The following is a 27,621-nucleotide window of genomic DNA, read 5'->3' on the forward strand; positions in this document are numbered from 1 at the left end:
ACATGGCCCCATTTCCTGCCTCCCTTCCCGGGCTGACCCAGTGGCTGAAAGGGGCTGCAGTGTTGATGGCAGGAAGAAGATGGGTGGTGAGACCCTGGCAGCAAGAGAGTCCAACTGTCTCTTTGCTGCTTGGGCCTGGCTCTCAGCATGGGACAGGCATGGTTATCCTGAGAGGTGAAGCAGCAGAAGGAAAGCAAGGAGCAGAGTGTTAGCTTCCAGTTTGCATATCTTCTGGTCCCTTTTGTAGAGCTGTTTTTGTGGGGGGAATAAGCAGTGTAGATGGGGGTTTTCAAGCCAAAAAAACTTTTTCAAAAGAACCCTGTACACCTCATTTTTTTAGGAAGAAGGGTTCTTTCAAAACAGGGGTTTTCCCCCGCAAAAGAACCATGTTTAGACTGTGGTGTTTGTTTGTTTGTTTGTTTAAAAAAACAAAACAAAAACAAAAAACTCTTAGGAAAATGGCATTGAAAGAATTTATCATATCGTGCCAAATTTGCATATCTTCTTTCAAAGGCCAAGGATGATCTAGACGTGCCCTGAGAATAACAGATGTCCCTCTGCCTCCTGGGTCCACCTGTTTTTGAGGCTATGTCTAGACTGCAGGCTTCTTTCGGAAGAAAGCTCTTCCAGAAAAGCTCATTTTGAAAGAGAGCGTTCACACAGTGAAAGTGTATCCAGAAAGCCATCTGCTTTTTTGAAAGATAGAATGCATCAATGTGGATGCTATCTCACATTTCAGTTGTGATTACTATGCACAGAGTGGCAGAAGCCTCTTCTTTTGAAAAAACTTCCTCTTCTGAGTCCACACGTGCCTTTTCCCAAAAACGCTGTTTTGGAAAAAGGCTTCCTCATAGAAGAGGTTTACCGCCATCAGATGACCCTTCTGGTCTTTTGACTTTCAGTGGCCCCTCTGCCAGAGATCTAGCATGGACGTGCTCTGTGACTTTGGAACCCCAGGAAGCATGGGGGAGTAGTGACCTTCAGTGGCCCTAGGGAGGAGAGATTTTGAAATAGCAGCAGTGGGGCGTCCACACTACGGCTATTTAGCATCACTTATGGCTCGGGTTTGTTTCTTCAGCATGCTGCAGAGAAAGCCCTTGTGTGTTAAAGGGCCTCAGGAATCCCAGAGCAGAGGGAGCTGGGATTCTAGTCCTATTGACCCCCTCAACACACACACACGGTCCCACCCCCAAGCCTTCCCTCACATCCTTAATCCTGTGCCCTGACTTCTCTACCCTCCCACATCCTTACGCCTGCCCTGATCCCCCCACCACACTCACATGCTCCCCAGATCCCTGAGCCTCTAACACTCCAGTCCACATTTTCTTACAGGTACTGTCCTATTACAACCCCTCCCCCAAATTCTTGCCTTGAGCCTTCCCCCACCTGAGGGGTGGTGCCCAATAGAACAGTCCCTGTGAGAAATGTGTCACTTTCACCCCTGGGAGCAGCTCAGCCATGCAAAGGGGCTGCCTGGGGCAGGACATTAGCCCTGGAGGTCAGGGGTGGGTGTGGCAGTGACATCACAAGGGCCTTTTGCATCCCCTCAGCTTATTGGCTAAAGGAGGTTGGGAGGTGATGACATAACAGAGAGTCCATGACAATGGCCAGGTGGGATAGGCTGCAGGGCAGGGGCTATCTCAGAGACCCCCATGGCTTTGCTGCAGGGAGTCTCCTTGAGAGTTGCCCTTGTGGCCTTTTTGGAGCTTTCTCCTTTCCCATGACTAACTGACCTAGAAGGCAGATGTCTCTGTGGAGAAGGGAAGAGCCTCCAAGAAGGCCCCTGCTAATACAGTAGGGGTATTAGCTCAAATGGTAGTGTGCTCTGTTAGCATGTAAGAGGTAGTGGGATCAATGCTGGGGGAAATCCTTGGTTGTCTCTTTACAGCCAGGGGGCTAAGTGGCTCCAGTAACCCCACAACTTCCTAGTTGCTCTCCCTAAAAGCCAGCCACACTGGGGCAGAGAGCTGCTGGACACCAGCCCTCCTGGGCCAGGCAGTGGCAGGAGCACTGGAGACAGGTTGCAGGTGCGGCAGAATTAGCTGCCTTTGCAAGTGAGAGGTAGCAGGATTCACTCCCATCTTCCACTGACTTGCTGGTGTCCCAACTCTTATTCCCACAATGCCCTTTGTGCAGGGGCTGTTGGTCTTTGTTCCAAGGCGTGTAGCTGGGAGCCAGGACTCAGGACCCTTCCTAAAATATACAAATTCCCCTCCCCCCATGACCCTCTGTTCCACTCACACTACACTGTCTGGCTGCCACCCACATGGGCTGAGCTCAGGGGCCAGGTGGGTGACCTGTCCTGCAGCTGTGACAGCATCAGACCCCTCCCTCCCACCTGCTCAGTCTGGAGACCAAGCTCAGTCTGGACACCCAGCAGGAGGTACAAAATTGTCTCCACTGTCCCTAAGGACAAGGAAGCCAAAGCACATGAAGCGCGAGGACCTTGCAGTAACCAGCCCAGCCAGTCCCACTGAGACTTACATTCATCTTGGAGGATTCAGAGCCTCGAGTGCTGCCCCTTGCACCATGGCACCTACAACTGACAGCCCACGGGGGCACCTGGGCCTCTCAACTCTCAGGCTGGCTAGTCCAACTGGTTTGATGTTTGGTCAAGGTGGCTGGTGGCTGGCATGGCGCACTGAGACCCAGGGCAAAGAGGCAGCCGGAATCTCTTGCTGCCAGCACCTTGCCTCCCAGCTTCTTTCCTGTCGGCAGCAGCTGCAGCCCCTTTCGGCCACTGGGTCAGCCCAGGAAGGGAGGCGGGAATGGGGCCAAGTAGGGAGTCAGGCTGAGGGGGGCAGTGGCAACAGCTTCTCTCTTGTGCGCTGCTGAGGAGAAAAACGCCCTGAGCAGGACCATAAAGACCGATTTAAAAGAGAATTTAGACGGGGGCACCAAGGGGACAAGAGTCAGAGCCTGGCAGTTTCTGGGACACAGGAGAGGCCTGCCCTGGCCACCCATGGAACTGCTGGTTCAGGAAAAGGCTGATTGGGGAGGAGTGTTGGGAAGAAGGAAACCACAAGCCTGGAGCGGGTGCAGAGGCTGCTGTGACTGGCAAGGCAGGGCTCTGACTGCAATTGCTGGGACAGGAGAGCCAGCGCCACACATCCTTGTGATTCCCTGGGGGTGTCCGTGCACAGAGAGCCTGAGGGTGCAACCTCTACAGCTCCTGCAGCCATGGAGAGTGAGGGTACGTGGGCATCAGGTGCTTCTCACTTGTGGTTTCCTTCTTCCCAACACTTCTGCCCAATCAGCCTTTTCCTGAACCAGCAGTTCCATGGGTGGCCAGGGGAGGCCTCTTCTGTGTCCCAGAAACACATAGGAAAATGTGAGCAAAGGCTGTAATAAGGCACCACTAGGAGTTGAACCCAGGTTTTTCTGTTTACTAGGGAATTGCTTTAGCCAGCTAAGCCATGGTGTCCTCCTTGGCCAGGTAGGTGAAATTGCTCTACTCTATGGTCCCAGACAACACCTTTGACTCCCAAAGTGCAGCAATTTCCTTCCAGCCCTGGCAGTGTCTGCAGCTGAGCAGCACAAAGGAAGATACAAGATCCCTGGGGGGGTCTTTGCCAGATGAACGTGCCTGAGGAAAGAAGCTGGAAGCGCAACAGACACACAAAAGGGGACGAGGGACAGTTTGAGTCACACACACGGCAGGGGGCGCAGCACAGCCAGGGACCTTATCCACTCACAGAGCTTCACAGCTTCTCCACCCCCCAAATCCCACCAGGCAAACTGCCCCATGGGCCTCGCCCGCACCATGCTCAGGGCCTGGGGATTGTCTGTCAGTTTGTGAGGTTTCTCCTTGAGGGCAGAAGGGATTGAGGGTCCCATCTGGGAGTGTCTCTGTGGAGATTTTCCCTTTCCCCGGGCTGCAGTGGGAGGGGCTGGGGCAGGCAGGGTTACAGGAGGGGCTGGCACTGAACCTCTGGGAGAGGCTAGGGAGAGGGCTGCAACCACACTGTGAGAATGGGATTTGAACAGTCCATCACCTTAACCACCTCTCAGGTGCGGGGGTTTGTTTCAAATCAGCTGAAGTCAGTGCTTCAGGGAACCTTTGTGCCACTTGCTGGCTGGCCAGGGACACCCAGGGCGGGAAGGTTTTGCCTTTTCACAATGTTCCCTGGATTGTTGTACAAAGCTCAGTGCTGGTAACAGACCCAAACACCCCCTGGCTACATCTACCCTGCAGGCTTCTTGCTCAAGAACTGTTTTCTGCAAGAATTCTTGTGCAAAAGGTCTTGTGTAACAGTGCGTCCACACTGCCATGTGCTTTTGCACAAGAGAAGTACTTTTATGCTAGAGAGCCCATGGCAGTGTGGACGCTCTCCTACCAAGAAAGCTCTGATGGCCATTTTAGCCATAGGACTTTCTTGAGCAAGAGACCCCTGTTGCCTGTTCACACTGCCTCCTTGTGGATGAGTGATTGCGCAAGAGGGCTTATTCCGCGTGGGGAGAGGAATAACTTCTGTGCAAGAAGCCCTGTTGTCTGATGCTGAACTATAAATTTACTTGAGCAAAAACGTGCCTGCAGTGTAGACGCTCTGCAAGATTTTGGGCAAGAACAGTTGCTCTTGTGCAAAAAGCCTGCAGTGTAGACAGCCTGAGAGAGACAAGGAAAGGAAGTGGCCAGAGCCTCCCCACAGCAGGCTGGCCCTCAACAGGACGGGCACATCTACACAGCACCCTCATCTTGAAGTAAGCTGTGCAGTGTCTTCTGTGTCCCAGAAGGGCATGAGTAAATGTGCGCAAAGGTTACAATAAGGCACCACTGGGATTCAAACCCAGGATCTCCTGTTTATGAGGCAGGTGCTTTAAGCCAACTGAGCCATGGTGCCCACCTCTAAAGTCTCTTTAAAATGTCTCTTTATGTTTCCAGACAACACTTTTGTTTCCCAAAGAGCAGCCATTCCCCACTTCCCTCCAGCCATCGAGCCCAGGCAGTGTCTGGCCCCCTGGGCACAGAAAGCTACAGCTCAGTGGGCAGGGGGCTTTGGCTTCCTTGCCCATGGGATGCTGTTGCAGGAAGGGCTGCTCAGCAGGGACGGGGTTCACCTGTCGAGGAAGGGAAGAGTATTTGGGTGCTGACTGGCTAACCTAGTGAGGAGGCTTTAAACTAGGTTTGATGGGGGCAGGTGCCCAAAGCCCACAGGTAAGTGAATCACATGGACACCTGGGAGATGGGCCAGAAATGGGAGAGAGCAGGGGCTGTAACTGCAGAGATAAAGGAGGGACGTGGGACCACTGGGAAGGAAAATCTAATCTGTGTCTTAGATGCTGGTATAGACAAACAGGACTATGGGTAATAAGCAGGAAGAAGTTGGTATCACAGGGACTTGGTGGGATAATACACTTTATTGGTATATTGGCACAGAAGGGTAAAGCTTGCTCAGGAAGGATTGGCAGGAAAAAGGGAGGAGGAGTTTCCTCAGATATGAAACGTGAACACTTGGCCTGAGGCGGAGATGGACACAGGAGTGGACTTGTCAGGAGTCTCTGGGTGAGGTTAAAGGGGTAAAACCCCAGGGTGAAGTCACACTAGGTGTCTATTCCAGGCACCTCCCCAGGCAGAAGAGGTGCACGAGGCTTTTTAAAAAATTAACAAAATCATCCAAAGCGCAGCTGGTTTCACACACACTCAGCCTCACCCACAGCTGGGAAGCAGTTTGCAGGGAGCTGAAAAGAAACAGAAGAGGGGAAACTGGAGCCTGGCAGAACCAAGTCTTGGGATTCTTCTGTGCCCAGATGTGCTAAGCAGCTGGCAGCCAAGCTCCCAAGTGCTGGTCTGTTCCCACCCTCCCCAGGCAGGAGAATTCAGCGTCACCTACAGCTGGGACGCAGTTTGCAGTGAATTGAAAAGAAACTGGCTGGTAGAACCAAGGCTCAGGATACTTCTGTGTCCAGATGTGCAAAGAGCTGGCAGCCAAGTGCTGGTTTGTTCCTGCCCTCCCCATGCAAGTGAATCCCCTCCTCTGGGTGTTACAGGCAGGACTTTGCCTGTCTGGCTTTTAGCCAGGGAACTTTTCTATGCCCGGCAAACGTGACACCCACTGCACTGCAGAAACCAGTCCCCTGCCTTTTGCAAAGAGGCCCCTAGAAGCACTTAGCCCCCTTGTTGTCTCTGCCTGTAAAACAAGGAAAAAGCAAATATCTATCACTGGAGAATGTGGGTGTTGATTCCATTGCCTCTTACATGCAAAGCAAGCGCTCTACCACTTGAGCTAATTCCCCCACCTTTTATGGAAAAGGGATGCAATCTAGACACAGCCATTGTGTAGACACGGCCTTAGGGTGTCACTAAACTAGCCCCAAGACACATTCCTTGCTTGGACCAGTCACAGTCCTACCTGAATAGTGATAGAAATGTAGCCGTGTTAGTCTGGGGTAGCTGAAGCAAAATGCAGGACAATGTAGCACTTTAAAGACTAACAAGATGGTTTATTAGATGATGAGCTTTCGTGGGCTAGACCCATTTCCTCAGATCAAATAGTGGAAGAAAATAGTCACAACCATATATACCAAAGGATACAATTAAAAAAAATGAACAATTATGAAAAGGACAAATCACATTGCAGAACAGGAGGGGGATGCGGGCGGGGGGAAGGAAGGTAAGTGTCTGTGAATTGATGATATTAGAGGTAGGGAGAGTGGGATGTTTGTGAGTTAATGGTATTAGAGGTGATAATTGGGGAAACTATCTTGGTAATGGGTGAGATAGTTCAAATGTTTGTTGAGTCCTTTTTGGAAACCTTGCAAGACTTTTGTTCCACCAGACAAGAAATCTACTATACACACTTCTATTCCCTACAACAAAGAAAAGACAATAAATTTTCTAACCTGCTCCATACCACTGGCTACAACAGCAACTGCCTCAACCCACCGGATAATATTGTTAACCTCTCCAGCTACAAACTCAATCCAGCAGAAGAGTCTGTCTTGTCCCGGGGTCTCTCTTTCTGCCCCACGTCCCCCACAAACTGGATACAATTTTGTGGTGACCTTGAGGCTTTTTTTCGCCGCCTCCCTCTCCGAGAATATTTCCAAACCACCACTGAACATCAATCTGACCTACCAGATCCCCCCTATCAACACCAAAGGAAAAATAATTCTATATGGACTCCCCCTGACGGTCGGAATTACAATCTGGATTTCTATATACACAGCTTCCGCAACAACGCACAGACTGACATTATTCGCAAACGACAACAAGTGACACACAATCTTAGCCGCGCTGAACACCATGCCATCCAGAGTCTCAAAAACAACCTGGACATTGTAATCAAACCAGCTGACAAAGGGGGTGCTGTGGTCATTATGAATAAGGCAGACTATAACCAGGAGGCAACCAGACAACTCTCGAACACCACATTTTACAAACCTCTCCCCTCTGATCCCACCTTGGAATACCAAAAGAAACTACACTGTCTCCTTAAAAGCCTCCCCACAGCTACTCGGGAACAAATCCTCACAGAATCACCTTCTGACCCCCGACCAGGATTGTTCTACCTACTTCCCAAGATCCATAAACCTGGGCACCCCTGACGTCCCATCATCTCTGGTATTGGCACGCTCACTACTGGTCTATCCAGCTATGTAGACACTCTTCTCAAACCCTTCGTAACCAATACCCCCAGCTATCTCCGAGACACTACTGACTTCCTAAGGAAACTACAAAACATCGATAACCTCCCCAATAATACCATCCTAGCCACCATGGATGTAGAAGCTCTATATACCAACATCCCACATGAAGACGGATTACAAGCAATTAGAAACACTATCCCAGAGGACACTACTGCCAACCTGATCGCAGACCTATGTAACTTTGTTCTCACCCACAATTATTTCCAGTTTGAGAACAACTTATACCTCCAGATCAGCGGCACAGCCATGGGTACACGCATGGCCCTACAGTATGCTAACATCTTTATGGCTGACCTAGAACGTTTCCTCAACTCCCGTCCCCTTTCACCCCTCCTCTACCTACGGTACATCGATGACATCTTTATGATCTGGACGCATGGCCAAGAAACACTGGAGATATTCCACAGAGATTTCAACAACCTACACCCCACCATCAACCTCAGCCTGGACCATTCTACACGAGAGATCCACTTCCTGGACACCACCGTACAAATCAACAATGGAAAATTAGACACCACTCTCTACAGAAAACCCACCGACTCATACAGTTACCTACATGCTTCCAGCTCCCATCCAGAACACACCACACGATCCATCGTCTATAGCCAAGCCCTTCGATACAACCGCATCTGCTCTAATCCCACTGACAGAGACCAGAAGCTTCAGGATCTCTACCAAGCATTTATAAATCTCAACTACCCACCCAGAGAAATAAAAAATCAAATTGAAAGAGCCAGACAAATACCTAGAAACCATCTACTTCAAGACAGACCCAAGAAAACGAACAATAGAACACCACTTGTCATCACCTACAACCCCCAACTTAAACCTGTCCAACACATTATCAATAAACTACAGCCTATATTGGAACAGGATACCATACTCAAAGAGGCTCTGGGAGACAGACCCATAGTCTCCTATAGACAACCACCTAACCTCAAGATGATTCTTACCAACCACCACAGGACATACCACACTAATACCAACCCTGGTACCTTCCCTTGCAACAAACCCCGTTGCCAGCTTTGTCCACATATTCATTCTGCTGATACCATTATTGGACCTAACCAAGTGAGTTATAAGATCAAGAACACATATTCCTGCGCATCCAGAAATATAATCTATGCTATCATGTGCCGAAAGTGTCCGTCTGCTATGTACATTGGACAAACATCTCAGACACTTCGCCAAAGGATTAATGCCCACAAAACAGATATCAGACAAGATCACAAAGAGAAAACAGTTTCTTGCCATTTTAACCAGAAAGGACACTCTCTCAATGACTTAACCACCTGCATTCTGCTACAAAGACCTTTTACATCTGCACTTGAAAGGGAATCCTCTGAAGTGTCATTCATGTTAACATTCGACACTTTCCAACAAGGACTTAACAAACATTTGAACTATCTCACCCATTACCAAGATAGTTTCTCCAATTATCACCTCTAATACCATTAACTCACAAACATCCCACTCTCCCTACCTCTAATATCATCAATTCACAGACACTTACCTTCCTTCCTTCCCCCCCCCTTGCATCTCCCTCCTGTTCTGCAATGTGATTTGTCCTTTTCATATTTGTTCATTTTTTTTAATTGTATCCTTTGGTATATATGGTTGTGACTACTTTCTTCCACTATTTGATCTGAGGAAGTGGGTCTGGCCCACGAAAGCTCATCATCTAATAAACCATCTTGTTAGTCTTTAAAGTGCTACATTGTCCTGCATTTTGGATACCTCCTGGCTCCTCAGACCACTGGTCTGGATGGTGCGTTACAGACGTCAGAATAATGGAATTGCTGTGTAGATGCTCTCATTGTTATTGCAGTATAATGGTCGTTATGACCAAGGAACACTGCTGTGTAGATGCAGCCTAGAAGAAATGCTTTCATGAGCATGTGGGAGGAGCAAGGGCTCCTACAATGTCAGGAGAAATGGGGAAATGAGGTCACCTCTCTAGACATAAAAGAGATGATTTAAGAAAAGAGGATGTGTCAGGAGTGGGATTTGAACCCATGCCTCCATTTGGAGACCAGAACACCCAACTAAGGGAAAGATAGGTCCTTGAGTCCGGTGCCTTAGACCACTCGGCCATCCTGACATCTATGCAGCCACCTCCAATGGCAGTTTTCTTACATGTGAGAGTTGCTCGGGGAGGCAGCAGGAGCACCTCTCTTTCCCCACCTAACAGCCGCTCTACAGCCCAGCTGGGTTTATCCCCACTCGCCCTCATCTACCGTTGTGAGGTGTTTTGCAGGGAGCTGACAAGAAAGAGAAGAGGAGAAAACTCTGGCCGGCAGGACTGAGGTTTGGGATTCTCCTGTGCCAGGGAGTCTGTGTCAGTGCGCCTGGGGATCCTGAGCTGGGTGTCTCCTGGGTTTGTTGGCTCCAGACCAGGGGTGTCTCTTCTGCAGGGCGATGCTTGTTCCCGGGGCTAACGCTTATCTCTGGGACACACTTTGTGCAGGGACCATTGGTCTTTGTGCCACAGTACGTGTCTGGGACGTGGGAGTGTGGAACCTGCCTCAAATAGACACGTATCTGCCCCCTGCAGTGTTCTGCTTGAGACCCCGGAGCCCTGGCTTTGACTGGTGCCTGGCACGTGGGGAATTAGATCTAGGGGGAGATTTCTAGAGCCCCACAACAGCTGCTGCTCGCAAGAAGATGTGCACATCTGTCTGGGGTTACTGGGCACCCAGCCTGCTTCCTGTCCCTGTCAACCTGGGCAAAGCGGCATCACTGGCTCAGGGGTTCCTCTCCTCAGTGCACTGCAGAGAAAACCCTTGTGGGTTAAAGGGCCTCAGGGAGCCCAGAGCAGAGGGAGCTGGGAATCTAGTCCCATTGATCCCCTCAACACACACACACAGTCCCAGCCCCAAGCCCCCCCACATCCCTAATCCTGTGCCCTGATTCCCACATCCTCACCCCTGCCCTGAGCCCCACCCCCCACTGACACGCTCCCCAAGTACCTACCTTGAGCCTCCCACACTCCACTCCACACTTTAATTTCTTACAGCTACTGTCCTATTACCACCCCTCCCCCAACTTCCTGCCTTGAGCCTTCCCCTGCCCAAGGGGTGGTGCCCAATAGAACAGTCCCTGTAAGAAATGTGTCACTTTCACCCCTGGGAGCAGCTCAGCCATGCAAAGGGGCTGCCTGGGGCAGGACATTAGCCCTGGCGGGCAGGGGTGGGTGTGGCAGTGACATCACAAGGGCCTTTTGCAGCCCCTCAGCTTATTGGCTAACGGAGGTTGAGAGCCTGTGTGGGGGCAGGGAAGTAGCTGCCTGAGAAATGTGCTGGGCTGCTGGCTGGGAGTGAGCCAGGTAAGTCTCCCAGCCAGAGCCTGCCTCTGGCACCCCAGCCCCTCCCTTCCCTCAACCCACTGTTACCCCATGTAAACCAAACCCTCTGCCCCCATCCTGAACCCTCACCCCTCCCAGATCCTGCACCCCAATCCTCTGCCCCAGGTCACAACCCAACACGCTGCAACCGTTCCTGCACCCCAGTCCTCTGCCCCAAGCTCCTGTCTGCACCAACCTGCATCCCAGACCCCCTCCTCCTCCATTAATAGCATGGAAAAGTGCAGCCCTGGGAGTGGTTCCCCATCAAAAGTCATTGCCCAGGCCAGCCCTAACCTGAGCAGCAACCCAGCCCCCCCCCCCAACTGCTTAATGATCCCTGCCAGGGGCTCAGGACTCTGCCCATGGAGCTGCCATGTCTTCTCCAGAGCCCTTAGGCTGGCACCGGGGAGGACTGAGTCCAGACAGTGCCCAGCAGAGTCCAGCAAGGGCAGAGGGAAGAGCTGGGATGTGCTGGTGGGGCCAGGGGCTGTTCTGAAAGGCTGCAGGCGCCGTTAGACCCTTTTTTTCCTTCGCTGTCTCACCCCAGCGCTGAGCAACACTCAGTGTCGGTCTGAGCATCCGTCCTGCTCTGGGACGTGTCTCTGTGGCAGGAACCTGCCCAGGCGGCTCTCGCAGTGAGGCCCCTCCCTGGCAGCACCGAGCAGTGAGAGCTGAGTGAAGGGGGAGGCAGGCCCAGGGGGAGAAGGCTCCATGACTGTGTCAGAGGGAGGCTCTGCCCTGGCCAGTGGGGAATCGTTGCCTCTCTGAGGTGCCCAGGCCTGGTGGGTCATTTCCCCAGGTTACTGAGTGGGGGCTGGAGCCAGTTCTGGGTTGTCTCCTTCAACAACCAAACTGAACCAATGGATCTTGTGCCCACCTGACACTGCGCTGGGCTAGTGCTGTGTGTGGCACAGAGCTTCCTGCAGGGCTGCCCACATGGGAGAGGGGAGGGGCAGTTTGAGTCACCCAGCTCTGCCCCTTCTGAAGTGCTTGTGAAAATGGCAGGTGCTGTCTTGGCAGTGAGGGAGAGGTGGGAAAGGGGCCCTGAGTGAACCTCTTGGGTCACAGCTGCTGTTACAATGAGGTAAGATGAATGACTTGGCAGATGTCAAGTGAAAACTGAGGCTGGTTTCCCTGACTCTGAATTGGACCCAGGCCTCAGCAGTGAAAGTGCTGAATCCTAACCACTAGACCATCAGGGACACATGAACAAGGTTCTTTCCTTACCTGCACTAGCCTTTCACTGGCCACTTTCTCTCCCCTTCAGGACACGGGTCCATTTTCCATTGCCCAGAGGGGACAAGAACAGAAACCAAACAGAACATCAGAACAGCCAGATTGGGCCATGCCAGTTGCCCAACTAGCCCAGGATCCTGTCTCACGACAGCAGCCAATTTCATTGCCCAGTGGGAATCCTCAGAACAGACAATTAAGTGATGCTTCCTGTCGCCCATTCCTAGCTTCTAGAATACACCAGCTAGGGACACCTGCCCTGTCCATCCTGGTTAAATGCCATTGATTGACCTTTCCTGCATTAAATTATCCAGTTCTGTTTTGGACTTTCTTGTAGATTTCACCTTCACAACATCTTCTGGCAAGGAGTTCCACTGGGCGCAAAAATGCTTCTTTTTGATTCACTTTTAATTTGGTTACTTACCAGTTTCATTCTGTCACCCAGGATCTTGAGTAGGAGAATAAAAATTCTTATTTGCTTTCTGCACCCCTGTCATCATTCCATAAAACTCTGTCCCATCGCACCTTAGTCGTCCCTTTCCCAAGCTGAGAAGAAGTTCCATGAACTTCTTCCTTCAAAGTAGGAATAAGAGATCCTCCGGAATAGGGCTTTATTCCGGAGGATCAGGCCAGTCTAGATGCTTTTTTCCGGCTTTTCCCCAAGCCGGAAAAAAAGCGGCGGCCATGTTTATTTAAATCCCTCTGGGGATATTTAAATCCCCCGCGGATTTCCCTATTCCCACTTTCAAAATTAGCATGCCCCTTCCGAAGAAGGGGCCAGTGTAGACGTAGCCCTTGTGTTTTCCCTGCCTTGCATTTGGCCACCCCCCATGGATCAGGCCAGTGATTACTAACCTTTTTTTAATACTATGGACAGCCAAACCCATTCACAAACTTTTGCCAGACTGGTAACATATTTACATATCTGCATATACATTATGCAAATAACAAATATGCAAATATGGAAATAAACCATTACCAGTCCCTAACAGATCAGTGTTTGCAGTTATCTACACTTAAAAATTCACAGAAACAATTCCCCTCAGTCTCCCGGGGGGGCAGCTCTTCCCCCGGGGGGGCAGCTCTTCCCCCCGGGGGGCTGGTGCCTGCAGAGGGAGGGGCGCAGGGAGAGGCACCCACAGAGGCAGGGGGCATTTGGGACACCCTGGTTATAATGTTGTTGGGGCAGAGAAGTTGGTGCCCTCAAGTGCCACCACCAGTCACATCTGCCCTCTCCCTCCTGCCCCACGGGGGTGGGGGAGTTGCTGTTGTATCTTTCCCCATCTCCTTCTGTACAAGCCCTGCCCTGTGTCTCCCCTTCCCCAGCCAGGCTGCTCTTGCTCCCCCAGTCTCCTCCCAACCTCCTCTGCCCCCTTTCCCTTCCTGTGACCCCCCCAAGTTTCCCTCCATTGCACCCCTGCTCCCAGCCACCCCATGTCTGGCATGATCCCCCCAACCTCCCTTCAGCACCTCCTGCCTCCCCTTCCTGCCCCCACCTCACACATCCCTGTTCCCCTTCACCTCTCTTATCTTCCCCCACCCCACTTGATCCCCCTCCCCACCTTCTCTGGGGTGGCTCTCCCCGCTTCGCACGAGCTGGTAGCAGCTTCCCTGGCCCCAGGCTGGGATCACAGCCCCCTCTGCTGAGAGCAGCCCTGGGCCAGATACCCCCACTGCCACCCTGGGGGGTCTGCTCTTCTGGGAAGGGGAGGGGGGCCTTTCCTACCTGCCCCCACAAATGGTGCCCACCCTGGGGCGGGGGCTGGGCCGGGCAGGGACTGGCCAGACTGGGGGCGCTGCCATAGGAAAGGTTCCAAGGGAGCAGCTTTCTACATCCCACCAGCCCTACAGGACATTCCCCCTCCTGGCTGCAGCCCAGGCTCCGGGGGCCCAGCAGTGCTGCACCCAATGCTGCGCCTCAGGGGATCTGCTCGGAGCCAGCCCCCAAAGTCCCCACAAGCAGGGGGCAGGAAAGGAGCCAGGCTGAGGCTTTGCAGGGAGCAGGCCGGGGACCTGGCAGGAGGAGGCTCCAGCGAGCACAGAGCCTGCGCAGGGCCAGCCTGCTGGGAGGGGAGCAGGAGCATCCAGCACCATTCAGGCCAGCGGCAGCCGACACTGGGGGAGCTCTGAGACTCCAGGGCAATGTCCTCCAGCCCCCCAGGCCCTGGGGTTAGGTGGCCCTGGAATCAGGCCCCCTGGAGTAGCATCGTGGCCGGGGGGCTCTGACCCACAGGGGGGCTGGCCACAGAGCCCAGGGCCTGGGAGTCTGGTCAGCGAGTGAGACTCGCCCGTCAGTCCAAGCTGCTTTCTCCCCGGCTGCCGTTCCTGCCTGTCCCGTGCCAGCGCCGCACGCAGGCCAGTGGGGCAGGACGGGGGGTGTCAGTGGGGCCCTGCTCTCAGTCCGTCCCTCACAGGCCCTGTGGGCTGCTGGAGGGCTGAGCCCGTCGCCCAGGCCTGGCGCGGGGATGGAACATGGGGCACGTTTCCCCCTGTGAGCGTGTGCGGGGGCAGGAGGGAGCCACACGGGCCCGGCTGAAGGTTTTGTGCTGGGGCTGGAGGCTTGAGCCCGAGCTGTCGGCCTCAGCGGGACTTGCTCCTCCCCTCTCCTGCCTTGCTGCCTCCTTTGGCCAGCAGCGCTCAGGGGCAGCCGGGAGAGCCGGCACCAAGGGCAGAGGAGGCCGAGGCACAAGCCCCTCAGAGGGGACCGGCCTGAGGCCTCTGGCTTGCCCAGGCTCACGCCAAGGGGCTTTCTGTGGTGCCGGGCGGGGGAGGGAGGCCAGGCCCAGGCCGGTGGGAGAAGGGGCAGCGCCTGCCAGGGCAGCAAGGGGAGCTGCAGGGAGCGAGACGCGGCGTTTCTGTCTGGATCACTCAAGGGTCCTTCTGCGGGTGAAGCGCCTGTGACACCCCTGTGCTGCTGGGTTCCTCTGCCCCTCCCCTGGGAGGCCGTCCCCTTCGGGGGGCTCTTGCCCTGGCACTCGTCCAAGGGCCACCTGGGCAAAGCAGCCTGCCCCAGGCACCTTCCATAGCTCAGCTGGCAGAACAGAGGCCTGTAGCGGGTGCTCGGCAAGTGCCCTTAGGTTGCTGATTCAACTCCAGCTGAAAGGAGAGATTCTTCTCCCTCCCCCTGGCTGCAGGCCCGGCCTTAGGACCAGGTGGCTGCCTTGGGTCTGTCCCTTTGGGGCCTGGTGCTACAATTGACAAAAAGGTTTTGGGTACCAGCTGTCATGGCTCCTTCCCCACTCTGGCATGATAAATGCAGAAGTGGGGGCCAGCAAGTGTACCCCAACGCCTTATCTACCAGGCTTTGGTATAAAACTTCCCCCAAGATCTTAAAAACCTAGATCTTGGGAATAAAACTTCCACTGCCACCACCCAAATGTCGATAAAGAAATCAGGGGGAAGATCATTTATCACCCCTAAGATAAAAATCAAGGCACACAATTAACCACTGCCAGGTTAATAAAATGAAAAGAAGAACTTTTATTATTATAACAATATTCCTGTTGCAAACATAATGACTAGATGGGAAGGTAACAAAATATACTCACGGAGAAACTCCATGGGCCTAGAACTTAGTTACAAAGAAAAGCCAAACCATCTTTTAAGCAGTGCCAGATCTCAGATCCCATACCCAATCGTTAAAACCAGGGGTGTCCAAACTTTTTTCAACGAGGGCCAGATTTGATGAAGTGAATATGCGTGAGGGCCGACCATTTTGCCTGACATTCTTTGAACCATTAAAATTAAATGCAAATTAACTATTTTATGCAAAGTTTATTGCAAACGGCATACTTTTCATTTCGTCACATGGATGACAAATCTAAAGAGGTGTTAAATCACTCTGCCTTTCATATCTGAAGGCCAGATGAAAAAAAAAATCCAGGAAGCTGAAATATGTGTCAGGAACATTGTAAAGTACATTACATATTATTGGTAATAAAGGTTGTCTGTCAACTTTTAAGTTCAAAAAATATGAACAGGAACATAACACCAAGTATACATGTTGTGTCCAAATATATTTATAACTGATTTAGACCAACTGACATTAACTGAGATTTTACAATGTATTCATCTCAATACATATGGATTCGTTGGGGGCCATAAAAGATAGATATTGCCAAATTACCTGGGGGCCGTATTAAACCGGAACACGGGCCGCAATTGGCCCGCGGGCCGGACTTTGGACATGCCTGGTTAAAACAATAAAACCTAACGAAACTACCTAAACTTTACCCTACTTACAGAAAATGAAGAATGGTGTCTTGGAGAGAGAGAGAGACATGCTTGTCCCTCTCTGTAGCTGCAGAGAACTCACCCAGAGAGACAAAAGGGAGGAAAAGAAAAAAAACCCAAATTCCTTTGTCCCAGTTTGAAAGTCCCACCTACATTCCTATTGGTCACTCCACCTGACTAGGTGTAGTTAACCCCTTAATCCCCAGGCTGCTGGCTAACCCTCATAATCATGACATGCCCACCAAATCACAGACGGTGCTGGACAGCCTCTGGCCACGCTGGCTGTGATTTCTTCCTGTAGGTCTGAGATAAAACACAGTAAATACATTATTGCCCACTTGACTAGACTATTGAATACATGAAAAGTAAACAAACTGCTTTCATATCCATGGAGTACTATAACAGATATATGTATACTGGTGAGGTGGGCCAGCAGTTTGCTGTGCCTGAGGGGGGTAAAAGTGACTTAGGGTTAGAAAGGTCCAGTGGGGACAAGGGTAAGGAAGTTGCAGAGGGATTGGAGGTTGTTTCAGATGGAGGGGGGATAGCCAGGAAGATGAACCAGCCCTCTGGTGACCAAGTGACTGTGTTTGACCAGCTTGCTGGAGAGTGTGTGTGGCTGGGACATGAATGTTTCCAGTCGGATTCTGTGAAGGGACCAAAGATCCATAAGTCTATCAGGCCAGGGCACCTAGGCCCTGTCGCTGGGAAGCAATGGCCCACTTGGAAAGCTAGATTGAAAGCAGGGTGCCAGGGTACTGTCTGGACAGATTGCTTCATGATTAGTGGAGGAAAAAAACCCCTACTTTACCCTACTTACAGAAAATGAAGAATGGTGTCTTGGAGAAAGAGAGAGACATGTTTGTCCCTCTCTGTAGCTGAGGAGGCCACTCCCAGAGAGACAAAAGGGAGAAAGGAAAAAACCCAAATTCCTTTGTCCCAGTTTGAAAGTCCCACCTACATTCCTATTGGTCACTCCACCTGGCTAGGTGTAGTTAACCCCTTAATCCCCAGGCTGCTGGCTAACCCTCATAATCATGACACCAGCTGCCAATCAAATGTCTTGGGCTGCGCAGGCCTTGAGTCATGGCAAGAGCTGGAGGGGAATGGGGAGCGGCTGCACTTTGGAATGGGAAGGGGGTGTCTGGCACCATAAAGTAGAACAGTTTTAAGGTTGCTTCAAGAAGGGCACCATGGCTTAGTTGGCTAAAGCGCCTGCCTTGTAAGCAGGAGATCCTGGGTTCAACTCCCAGTGGTGCCTTGTCACCAGGTTAATGGGTCTTTCCTTTCTTCAACATGTATCTGGTGTTTATTTTACCTTCAGTTGAGCTTGGTGGTGCGCTCACAGTGGGAGTAGGATAGTAGCAAAGAGCAGGAGGTGCCCTAGGGGTTTGATTTAGTGAGGCTTAGCTAGACTTGCTAAATCAAGCTGTGGAAGATGGATTGCAGCAGCCATCTCCACCTGAGTGAAGACATGGCCTAATGGTGCAATTAGTTAGATGCCGACACTAACAGCCCCACTGCTGGTGACTCACAGAGGCTACATCTACACTAGAAGCTTTCTCCTTAAAAAATATGTTAATGACGGACTCAATTGCACAAGTCATGATCTCATTTGCATATTTTCTGCCAATGGGATTGTTGTGCAAAAACAAGCCGTGTGAACATTTTTTTTGCACAAAATCCCCTTTTTTCACAAGATTCTTATGCCCCCCCAAAAGAGGTATCCTGATCTTGCAGAAAAAGGGGGTTTTGCACAAAAAGAAAACTTCCATACTGCTTGTTTTTGCACAGCAACTCCAGCACAAAATCAGTTTGCCAGAAAATATGCAAATAAGATCATGACTCATGCAAATGAGACCCTCTTTAGCACCTTTTTTGCTGAGAAAATTTGTAGGGTAGCCATAGCCGGAGATTCTGGTGCAGATCATGCAATAGAAGCACATTATGTTTAAACTGCTGCCATATGAATGTACCTGAAAGTAACAAGGATCAATGATCTGTGTGAAAGGCAGGTGGCCAGTAATTAGAGCCCCAGGTATGTTGTGGGCACCTCCTCCACCAATTGCAATACACACTAGGCCGTTCCTCCCCAGCTGGGTGTGGTTCTTGTTCTTCTGCACAGCACAGCCCATGGAGACCAAGGACCTGCCATTGGGCTTCCAAATCCCACCCTTGTTGAATGGATGGAAACAGAAACCAGACACACAGCGGGTTTGAGCTGGCTCCAGCTGAGGGACGGGTTTGCCTGGTTTATGCACATTAGAACAGGACAGCAGTAAGGGTTCGTCTTCATTTAAAGAATTAAAAAAAATAGAAACCTAGAATGCAATGGAATTGGAGAAATAAATGTTTCCATTGAATGGTCAGTTGGATTTGAAGTAACGCTCATATAATTTGCAGTCTATCACTGAGCTACTCTCCCTGATGTTTGCATTGTTAGGAGTTGAGAAGGGAACAAGAGGCTTTTGTAGCCCACACACCCCTGGGCCTGTCTCCATCACTTCTGCCTCTGCCAGGTGAAGGGAGGCCGCTGGGCCCAGCATCTTTCTACCCAACCAGGGCCGGCTTTTGGGGAGAGGGAGGGGCCACTGGAGCTGCTTGGTCCCCTGGCTGTGTCCATGGGGAGGTGGCTCTGCTGAAAGCCAGACTGATTTTCCTGTTGTTAGGCAGGACCCTGCAATCCATGTTCTCTCCTGCTTTTGTAGCCTCTGTTGCCTTCGGCAGGTGTCCCTTCTGATGGGACAGGCATGTTCTTCTCAGGGTTTGGGTTCCATGTTGCCCTAGAAAGGGGTGTGGCTAAAACACAGGCCTGGCTGTGAGCAGAATTTGAACCTGCATAGGGAAACCCTATGGGATTTGTAATCCAACACCTTAACCACTCAGCCATCACAGGTATAAGTAACAGCACGTCAGGGAAACTGGCAAATAATCTCAGTGTCCAGGCCTGATGTCACCTGACAGAATTCACATGGCAAACCCTTTCAGCAGTCATGCAGAGGGGTCCTGGGCGCTCTGGTCTGAGGCTGCCTTAGAGGTGAGTTCAAGGGGAAACTTCACAAAGGAGATTCCAGGCAGCCAGGCCAGGGGGGTCTCTGAGATTGCCCCTGTCCCACCTGGCTGTTGCCAAGGTTGCTCTGTGAGGTAACTGCCTCCCAGCCAATGAGCTGAGGTGCTGCGCAAGGCCCTTGTGATGTCACTGCTGCCTTGCAGGCTCATGGCCAGCCCCTTGGCATGTGTAAGCTGCTCCCCCTCTGCCCCCGTCACTCAGGGCTGGTTCTGGGGCTCACGCAGGGAACATTAGAGGCTGCTCAGGGGCCACATTGCTAGGCCAGGAGCCCTCCTGTGGGGCTGTGAGTGTTGCTGTCCCTGCTGTACAGACAGGGCCATAGAGCCTCAGCAGGTTGCAGTGGTGGGAGACACTTCCCTGGTTTCGGGAGGGAGATGAGACATCAGGGCCCATGACTTGGAGCCAGCTACAGATACCCATGGAAAGCTGATTTTCAGAGGGGTGCGATCAGCCCTTCCTGTGTATCTGGCTTCTTCAAAGGGGCTTAATCAGGAGCTAAAAGTTGAAGAAGGGCCGTTCAGAAGGGTGAATTTCTGTCTCCAACAGTTTTTTCTGTGTACCCCAATGGCCTAATGGACAAGGCACTGGCCTCCTAAGCCAGGGATTGTGGGTCCAAGTCCCAGCTGGGGTGACAGTTTCCTATCACTGACAAAGAGTTTACCTTCCTCTGCTCACTGAAACAGTTGGCAAGGATGCTCCCCAGTGGCTGTCTCCCTCTCTGCAGAAGCTGTTCAGACCCCTCACTAGCAAATGCTGATGTTATCTGGCTGATGTTAGGTGCAGATCTGAGTGCTAAAAGCCCAGGTATTCAAAGTCAGAATGAAGGGGCACATCTTGGTCTAGAAGTGACAGCCAGAGGGAGATGGCTGGAGCAGAGCAGGGTCTGTCTGGAGACAAAGCGGAGCCTGAGGCTGAGAAGGCCCATGAGAGGCAGAGACTCCAGAGCAGGGGGGCTAGTTATTTGGTCTGGCAAATGGACATAAAATCCCCAGACCCTGAGCATGGTGCTGGCGAGGCCCATGTGGCAGTTTGCCCAGTGGAGTTTGGGGGGTGGAGAAGCTGTGAAGCTCTGTGAGTGGATAAGGTCCCTGGCTGAGCTGCGCCCCCTGCTGTGTGTGTGACTCAAACTGTCCCTCATCCCCTTTTGTGTGTCTGTTGTGCTTCCAGCTTCTTTCCTCAGGCACGTCCATCCACCAAGGGATCTTTTATTTTCCTTTGTGCCGCTCAGCCACAGACACAGCAGAAGGGTTTTCCTGCAGCCACCGGCCCCAGCCCCTCTCTCCAGGGAACTGCAGCCCCTCGGACCAGGCAGCTGCTCCCAGCATTCAGGAGGTACCAGGCCGAGAAGAAACCGTCTGACGCGGTGCTGCCAGGGAGGGGCCTCACTGCTAGTCGCTGTTCCTGTTCCAGGAGCAGAGCAAGTTTTGTCCTGGGCACCAATATTGAGGGTGTGTGCCCCTGTGTGTGTGTGAGCCCCCATGGCTGTGTGGGCTCGATGGCTGGAGGGAAATGGGGAATGGCTGCACTTTGGGAGTCAAAAGTGTTGTCTGGAAACATAAAGAGCCATTTTAAAAGATTTTGGAGGAGGGCACCATGGCTTAGTTGGCTAAAGCACCTGCTTCATAAACAAGAGATCCTGGGTTCAACTCCCAGTGGTGCCTTGTTGTAACCTTTGCTCACATTTTCCTAGGTCCTTCTGGGACACAGGAGAGGCCTCCCCTGGCCACCCATGGAACTGCTGCTTCAGGAAAAGGCTGATTGGGGAGGAGCGTTGGGAAGAAGGAAACCACAAGCCTGGAGCGGGTGCAGAGGCTGCTGTGACTGGCACTGGCAAGGCAGGGCTCTGACTGCAATTGCTGGGACACGAGAGCCAGCACCACGCGCCCTTGTGATTCCCTGGGGGTATCAGCACCTAGAGAGCCTGAGGGTGAAACCTCTGCAGCTCCTGCAGTCATGGAGAGTCAGGGTATGTGGGTGTCAGGTGCTTCTCCTCTATGGTTTCCTTCTTCCCAACAATCCTCCCCAATCAGCCTTTTCCTGAACCCGCAGTTCCATGGGTGACTGGAGAGGCCTCTTCCGTGTCCCAGAAGGGTGTAGGAAAATGTGAGCAAAGGCTGCAACAAGGCAACTCCAGAAATTGAACCCAGGATACCCTGTTTATTACACAAAGCTTCAGACTGCCAAGGCATGGTGCCCTACTCAGACCCACTTGTAAACCGTTCTATATACGGTCCCAGATAACACCATTACCTCACAAAGTTCGGCCATTCCCCATTTCCCTCCTGCCTTCCCCACCAGGCAGTGTCTGGCTCCCTGGGCACAGGAGGCTACAGCTCAGTGGTTGGAGGCTCTAACATGCACATCTCCTGTGGGACTGTAGGTTTTGAAGTTCTGCAGGGTTGTGGGAGGAAGAAATGCAGCGAACTTTTATTATTAAGCTTGTAAACCCCTTGGTCTCAGGGTCTAGGTTGGAGTTCCCAGGCGGGGGCCCGGCCTCCTTCAGTTTGGTCCCCTCCTGAGAGCACAAAATAGACAACAGAGAATTCCTTTGCCCCGCAGCAATCTCTGTTGGCCAAAGGGTTAGCAACTGAATATTTGCCCAAGCTTAAGTGCAGTAGCAGGAAAGATTTTTATGTGTGTTTCTGTGGTGTAGTGGTTATCACGTTTGCCTAACACGCAAAAGGTACCTGGTTCAAAGCCAGGCAGAAACACAGCGTCTTCTCTTATTGCGGTTCCCCTGGCTGCCCACAAGGCAGCATGTGTGCTGGCTTTCAGGAGCTTGTGGAAGACAGCTCAGCAGGTTAGGCTGAGATAGGAGAACGCTGAGGGGGGGGCCTGAGACTTCTCAGTGGTGCCTTGCCTGAGACCAGGTCATTGCAGCCACACAGTCCAGGGCCCACCCTGGAAGTGCCACTACTGCGGCTGTGCACCTTCGGGGCAGTGTGGCTGTCGCCTTTGGTACAAGTGGACACAAAGCCACGCAAACCTGGCTTCCAGCGCACAGGGGGAGTCTGCAGGCTCATTTCTGGGCCGTGGGGTGAAGCATCAAACCAGCCTCCTCCTGTGGGGCCTGTGAGTGTTGCTGAATCTGGGCCCCTGCACCTGGGGAATGGCAAACAAAAGGTCTGGGGGCCACACAGAGACCCCGCTGGGCTGAGCAGGAAGTGGCTGGGACTTTGCTTTGTCTTTGCCTGTGGGCTTGGCTGTCTGCAGCCTGGAAACCTCCTGGCTCCTCAGACCACTGGTCTGGATGGAGCGTTCCAGACGTCAGAATAATGGAATTGCTGTGTAGACGCTCCCATTGTTATTGCAGTATAATGGCCGTTATGCCCAAGGAACGCTGCGGTGTAGATGCAGCCTAAGAGAAATGCTTTCATGAGCATGTGGGAGGAGCAAGGGCTCCTATAATGTCAGGAGAAATGAGGTCACCTCGCTAGATATAAAACAGTTGACATGTCAGGAGTGGGATTTGAACCCACGCCTCCATTCGGAGACCAGAACACCCAACGAAGGGAAAGACACATCCTTGAGTCTGGCACCTTAGACCACTCGGCCATCCTGACACCCATGCCGAGACCTCTAATGCCAGTTTTCTTACATGTGTGAGTTGCTGGGGGAGGCGGCGGGAGCACCTCTCTTTCCCCATCTAACAGCCGCTCTACAGCCCAGCTGTGTTTATCCCCACTCACCCTCATCTAACGTTGCGAGGTGTTTTGCAGGGAGCTGACAAGAAACAGAAGAGGAGAAAACTCTGGCCGGCAGAACGGAGGCTTGGGATACTCCTGTGCCAGGGAGTCTGTGTCAGTGCCTGGGGATCCTGAGCTGGGTGGCTCCTGGGCTTGTTGGCTCCATACCAGGGGTGTCTCTTCTGCAGGGCGATGCTTGTTCCCGGGGCTAACGCTTATCCCTGTGACACACTTTGTGCAGGGACCATTGGTCTTTGTGCCACAGTACGTGTCTGGGACGTGGGAGTGAGGAACCTGCCTCAAATAGACACGTATCCGCCCCCCGCAGTGCTCTGCTTGAGACCCCGGAGCCCTGGCTTTGACTGGTGCCTGGCACGTGGGGAATTAGATCTAGGGGGAGATTTCTAGAGCCCCACAACAGCTGCTGCTCACATGCAGATGTGCACATCTGTCTGGGGTTACTGGGCACCCGGCCTGCTTCCTGTCCCTGCCAACCTGGGCAAAGCGGCATCACTGGCTCAGGGGTTCCTCTCCTCAGTGCACTGCAGAGAAAGCCCTTGTGTGTTAAAGGGCCTCAGGGAGCCCGGAGCAGAGGGAGCTGGGAATCTAGTCCCATTGATCCCCTCAACACACACACACAGTCCCAGCCCCAAGCACCCCACAGCCCTAATCCTGTGCCCTGACTTCTTTACCCTTCCACATCCTCACCCCTGACCTGAGCCCCACCCCCAACACACAATCCCCAAATCCCTGTCTTGAGCCTCCCACCCTCCACTCCACACTGTAATTTGTTACAGATACTGTCCTATCACAACCCCTCCCCCAGCTTCCTGCCTTAAGCCTCCCCCCACCCAAGGGGTGGTGCCCAATAGAACAGTCCCTGTAAGAAATGTGTCACTTTCACCCCTGGGAGCAGCTCAGCCATGCCAAGGGGCTGCCTGGGGCAGGACATTAGCCCTGGAGGCCAGGGGTGGGTGTGGCAGTGACATCACAAGGGCCTTTCACAGCCCCCTCAGGTTATTGGCTAAAGGAGGCTGGAAGGTGATGACCTCACAGAGAGTCCATGACAATGGCCAGGTGGGACAGGCTGCAGGGCAGAGGAAACCTCAGAGACTTTGCTGCAGGGAGTCTCAGAGCCCCCCATGGCTTTGCTGCAGGGAGTCTCCTTCTGGAGATCTGCCCTTGAGGCCAGAGAGAGAACGAAGGTCACAAGCACGAGTGTGAGGAGGAGCCTTTTCGGAGCCTTCTTCTTTCCCTTGACTAACTGACCTAGAAGACAGACGTCCCCGTGGAGAAGGGACGAGCCTCCAAGAGGGGCTCTTTTGATACAGCAGGGGAATTAGCTCAAGTGGTAGAGCGCTCGCTTAGCATGCGAGAGGCAGTGGGATTGATACCCACATTCTCCACTGATGGGAAAAATCCCCCTTACAAGGAACTTTTGCAGCACCTCAGCTCATTGTGGGTGGGCAGGAAGCTGGGGGCAGAGCTGGGCTCTAACTCACTAGGGTGCGTCCCATAGCTCAGAATAAGCGATGCAATTGGGTAGCTTATTTCAAGTCAATTTTGAAATAGCTTATTTTGTAATTTGGTGCTGGCTACACAGCACTTGTTTCCAAATAAATCACAATTCCGATCCCTCACTCCTCGCAACATGAGCTTTGCAGGGACGTCGGAACAGCGAGCCCGTTATGGTTTGAAATAAGGGCCTTGCTCTTAAGATGTGTCTGTGTGATATGAGCATCACGTCCTAAACCTCTGACCTTGCCGGCCCATGGGTGTCAGTCTCACAAGTGGCCCTTTCAGAGAGAAGCCTTAGGCAGCCACAGGGACGTTATAGCGGTGAGGAGTCCTGTGGCACCTTATAGACTAAGTGAAGTGTAGGAGCATAAGCTTTCGTGGGCAAAGACCCACTTCGTCAGATGCATTTAGTGGAAATATCCAGAGGCAGGTATAAATATGCAGGCCAGAATCAGGCTGGAGATGCCGAGGTGGATCCAATCAAGGAGGATGAGGCCCACTTCTAGCAGCTGATCTGGAGGTGTGAATTCCAAGAGAGGAGAAGCTGCTTTTCTAGTTAGCAAGCCATTCACAGTCTTTGTTTAATCCAGAGTTGATTGTGTCAAACTTGAAGATGAAGTGTAGCTCAGCAGTTTCTCTCTCAAGTCTGGTCCTGAATTTTTTTTTGCTGCAGGGACGTTACGGGCTCTGGAACAAGGTAGGTGAGGTAGCAGAGTTTTTCAGGGGCAGGGGAATTAGCTCAAGTGGTAGAGCGCTTGCTTAGCATGCGAGAGGCAGTGGGATCAATGCCCACATTCTCCAGCTGTAGCTTTGTCCTCATCTCTTATTTTCACTGTTAGGGGCTCAATGGCCCCCTTCCTCTTCCTACCTGCTCTCCCAAAAGAGGCAGACCTGGCTCCCCTTTCTTTTCCCCCAGCAATTACCATGCTGCAAAGCAAAGAGCAGTGATACCAGGCTCTGTGGTGCAATGGAAAGCATGTTGGACTTTTAAGCTACAGCAATTCATGTGAGCCCAGCTAACCATTCAAAGGTTGTGGGTTCAAGTCCCACGAGTGTCACTTTAGCTGCTTTCTCATTTCCAGCTTTTACAGACCAGGGAATCCTTAGGGTGAAACCGGGGTAGGTTTGAGTCCAGACAGTTCCCAGCAGACCCCAGTGAGGGTGGAGGGAAGGGCTGGTTCTTGGGGTTGGGTTTGGGGTTGTTTTGAAAGGCTGCGTCCCTCCCTGTCTCCTACTAGTGCTGAGCAACACTCAGGCTGTGTCTACACTGCACTGCTCTTCTGGAAAAAGCTACGCAAATTTCAAAACTTTCTAGCACCCTGCTCTGCACCTTGTGAACACTCCACCTCTTGTTCTCATGGAAGCGACTCACCCGAGCTGCCAGCTCCTCATTTCCTCACCAGCCCCTTGAGATTTGTAGCTCAAAGCAGGAGGTGAAGCTACAGAAGCTGACAGGGGACAATCAGCGGGCAGAGGGTTATTTTTTCTCCTCCCTGGGCTGATGTGGCTAGAACTGAGGAGAAGAAAATCCTCTTCCCTTCTCCTCAGAAGATGGAAATTGCAGTTGGTTCTCTCTCTGGTTCTACTAAAGCTGGACCCCAGGACTAGACTTTTTCTTTCTAAAACCCTGGTGAACGCTGAAGGTGAATTGTTTGCAAACTGAGAATGTGAGTTTAAGAAGGGCTTCACCCAGCAAGGGGCTTGAACCCTTCCCACAGACACAGCAGGCCAGGGGGTTGTGCACCTGCAGTGGCCCCTTCCTACTTGGCTTCCCACAAAGCTGGGGTGAAAAATTGCTAGACCCGAGCCCTCCCGGGCTAAGCCATGGCAGAGGTAGCAGGATTCACTCCCATCTTCTCCTGCCTGCGCCCTGGTACTGAGGGGCCGGCCCCTTTCCTGCTGTCCCAACTCTTATTCCCACAATGCACTTTGTTCAGGGGCCATTGGTCTTTGTGCCAAGGTGCATTGCTGGGAGCCAGGACTCAGGACCCTTCCCCCAATCTCCCCTTTGACCCGCTCACACTGTCTGGCTGCCTCCAGCACGGGCTGAGCTCAGAGGCCAGGTGGGTGACCTGCCCTGCAGCTTTGATGGCATCAGGCCCTTCCCGCCGGCCAGCTCCCTCTGGAGATGGAGCTCCAGTGGCCTCAGACACCCAGCAAGAGGAACAAAACTCTCTTTGTTGAACCTCAGTGCATGGAAGCTGAAGCATCTAACAGAACCTTGTAACAACCAGCTGAGGCCCAACAGGTCCCACTGAGATTTGAACTCAGATTGCAAGATTCAGAGTCCTGAGTACTGCCCCTTACACCATGGGACCTGTAGGGTGAAAGTGTAGTGGGCAGCTCTCAGGCTGGCCTCTGCTCTCCTGGCTCCCTCCAGCTGCTTCCTCTCCCAGGACTTTCTGTCCTACCCCAGCTCTGCTGCTTTCAGGGCAAATCCCTTGTTAGGACCAGTCACACTCTGGGATCAGTGAGAGTCCCTCCCACCTGAGATGTGTGTTATACAAAAGCCTCGTTTCCTGCTCCGTTCCCAACACTGGATGCAAACACATGGTGGCAATGGGGGTGTAACAAGTGCCCCCATAAAAAGCTCATCAATTTAAATGAAACGTTTACATCTCCAGGTGTGTCACACTTTGTATTTCTATTGAACAGGGATTCTTCAAACGACCACAAACCCCTCACGTGCTCTAGTGCCAATGCACAGAAACCAGAGAAACCCGTCCCTCAGCTGGAACCAATTCAAACTGGCTGTGTGTGTGTGTCTGGTTTCTGTTTCCATCCATTCTACAAGGGTATGATCTGGATGCCCATTGGCTCGTCCTTACTCTGCATTGGCTGTGTCCTCCCTCACCTCCCCTGTACCTGGGCCAGCTCAGCCATGGGGCCCC

The 27,621-nt window shown here is 52.3% G+C and overlaps 2 protein-coding genes and 6 non-coding genes across 13 annotated transcripts in view; 4 read left to right on the forward strand and 4 right to left on the reverse strand.

The window, feature by feature from the left end:
• The window catches only part of LOC142821611 (uncharacterized), a 201,383-nt gene that overhangs the window by 96,422 nt on the left and 77,340 nt on the right, over positions 1–27,621 (forward strand). The gene's annotated exons all lie outside the window — the stretch shown is intronic.
• LOC102458690 (uncharacterized) overlaps positions 1–27,621 on the reverse strand; it is a 73,111-nt gene that overhangs the window by 29,273 nt on the left and 16,217 nt on the right. The gene's annotated exons all lie outside the window — the stretch shown is intronic.
• Positions 4,767–4,841, reverse strand: TRNAM-CAU (transfer RNA methionine (anticodon CAU)). The gene has a single exon. It is a non-coding gene; the product is annotated as a tRNA-Met (tRNA).
• TRNAL-CAA (transfer RNA leucine (anticodon CAA)) lies at positions 9,640–9,748 on the reverse strand. The gene is made up of 2 exons: positions 9,711–9,748; positions 9,640–9,685 (listed from the first exon to the last, which is right to left on the reverse strand). It is a non-coding gene; the product is annotated as a tRNA-Leu (tRNA).
• On the forward strand, positions 17,644–17,717 carry TRNAT-UGU (transfer RNA threonine (anticodon UGU)). Its single transcript has one exon. It is a non-coding gene; the product is annotated as a tRNA-Thr (tRNA).
• TRNAV-AAC (transfer RNA valine (anticodon AAC)) lies at positions 22,165–22,237 on the forward strand. The gene has a single exon. It is a non-coding gene; the product is annotated as a tRNA-Val (tRNA).
• Positions 22,981–23,089, reverse strand: TRNAL-CAA (transfer RNA leucine (anticodon CAA)). The gene is made up of 2 exons: positions 23,052–23,089; positions 22,981–23,026 (listed from the first exon to the last, which is right to left on the reverse strand). It is a non-coding gene; the product is annotated as a tRNA-Leu (tRNA).
• TRNAA-AGC (transfer RNA alanine (anticodon AGC)) lies at positions 24,546–24,618 on the forward strand. Its single transcript has one exon. It is a non-coding gene; the product is annotated as a tRNA-Ala (tRNA).

Source organism: Pelodiscus sinensis, chromosome 31, assembly GCF_049634645.1.
Source record: "Pelodiscus sinensis isolate JC-2024 chromosome 31, ASM4963464v1, whole genome shotgun sequence".
Taxonomy (NCBI): domain Eukaryota; kingdom Metazoa; phylum Chordata; order Testudines; family Trionychidae; genus Pelodiscus; species Pelodiscus sinensis.